The sequence below is a fragment of the Kogia breviceps genome, chromosome 11 (genome assembly GCF_026419965.1).
Source record: "Kogia breviceps isolate mKogBre1 chromosome 11, mKogBre1 haplotype 1, whole genome shotgun sequence".
NCBI lineage: Eukaryota > Metazoa > Chordata > Mammalia > Artiodactyla > Physeteridae > Kogia > Kogia breviceps.
This window is the reverse complement of record NC_081320.1, coordinates 5119847-5121638: the sequence shown is the minus strand read 5'-3', so window position 1 is coordinate 5121638 and position 1792 is coordinate 5119847. Positions and strand designations below refer to the sequence as shown.

Here is a 1792-nt window from a genome sequence, read left to right as displayed (position 1 = left end):
GAATCAATTGACTGTATACCTGAAACTAATGCAAAATTGTAATTCAACTATATTTTAATTTTAAAAAATGAGGGTATTGGGGATAATATTCATTTAGCTTTCTGAACTTTCTGGGCAGATCTGGTGCCTTGTCAACTCCAGCTGCCTTCCCTTGTCTGCTGCTTTGAGGACATCCACAGTTACTGTCTATCTCACGTCACGAACAGCAAAACGACCAAGAAGGATAGTCATAGAGGTTCACAACACACATGCGCTTGCCAACAAGCATATCAATAAGGGCCACATTGCCAGCTTTCAAGAATTTGGGGACATCTTCCAGCTTTTTTTTCCAGAATGATGATCAATCTTCTCCTTCAGCTCAGCAAACCTGTAAGCAATGTGAGCTGTGTGACAGTCCAGCACAGGTGAATAGCCCATGCTGACTTGGCCTGGATGGTTCAAGATAGTCACTTGAACTGTGAAGCCAGAAGTTTCCACTGGTGGGTCATTTTTGCTGTCACAAGCCACACTGCCATGACAAACATATTCGGCAGACATGCTCTTGACATTGAAGCCCACACTGTCCCCAGGAAGGGCTTTACTCAAAACTTAATGGTGCATTTCAACAGACTCTACTTCACTTCTAACAATGGCTGGAGCAAAGATGACCACCATGCCAGGTGTGAGAACACAAGTCTCCACTCAACCCAAAGGGACAGTACCAATAACACCAATTTTGTGGACGTCCTGGAGGAGCAGATGCAAGGACTTGTCAGTTGGACAAGCTGGTGGCAAGATGCAATCCAGAGCTTCAAGCAGTGTGGTTCCACTGGCCTTGGCAACTTCACAGATGATTTTCCACCCTTTGAACCACGGCTAGCACTTGGCCTGTTGTCACCATTCCATCCAGAAATTGGCACACATGCTACTGTGTCACAGTTGTAGCCAATTTTCTTAATGTAGGTGCTAAATTCCTTAATAATTTTCTTGTATCTCTTCTGGCTGTAAGGCGACCAGCGGAATCCATTTTGTTAACTCTGACAATTAGTTCTTTCACACCTAGAGTGTTAGCCAGGAGGGTATATTCTTGGAGATATACCTGCTTGAAATTCACACCACCAGCAGCGACAATCCGGACAACACAGTCAGCCTGGGATGTGCCTGTAGTCATGTTTTTGACAAAGTCTCTGCGTCCTGGGGCATCAATGATGGTCACACAGTACTTGCTGTTCTCAAGTTCCCACAGGGAGATGGCAATGGTGATAACATGCTCAAGTTCAGCTTTCCGTTTGTCCAAGACCCAGGCATACCGTAAGCAGCTTTTGGCAGGAAAGAGCTCTCTGCAGGAGACACCTCCTGTCCTGTCACTAACCTTCAACAAAGCACCTCCATAGTCTACGCATCTCCAGCCCTAGCACACCTTCCAAATCTTTTGATCACATGATACCTCGCCTAATCTGTTGGCTCTTTTCATAGATCAAAGAAGTAGAAATGAAGAAGAAGCAATTAACAGATGACCATATCTCTTCCCTGGCTTTCCCTTCAGGAATCTTGTGAAAAAGCTGTGTGAACAAGATAGCATCTAAAGAAAAACCACAAGAAGTCTATAAGCCTGCAGACGAGCCTGTGTACAGTGGAGGATGGTGACCATTCTGACCCCCTATCTCAGTGATTAACTGAGATTACACCCTTTCTCCCTTTAAAAACTTTCATGGTCAAGCAGAATCTTTGGAGGTGGGTTTTGGGGGACACTGAGTCCACCATCTAACCAGATTGCTGGCATTCTGATGAAAAGCAGCTTTCCTTTCTACCA

General features: G+C 44.9%; 1 pseudogene; it reads right to left on the bottom strand.

The window, feature by feature from the left end:
- Window positions 1-89: 89 nt before the first annotated feature.
- On the bottom strand, window positions 90-1285 carry LOC131765654 (elongation factor 1-alpha 1 pseudogene; annotated as a pseudogene).
- Between the last annotated feature and the right edge of the window lie 507 nt (window positions 1286-1792).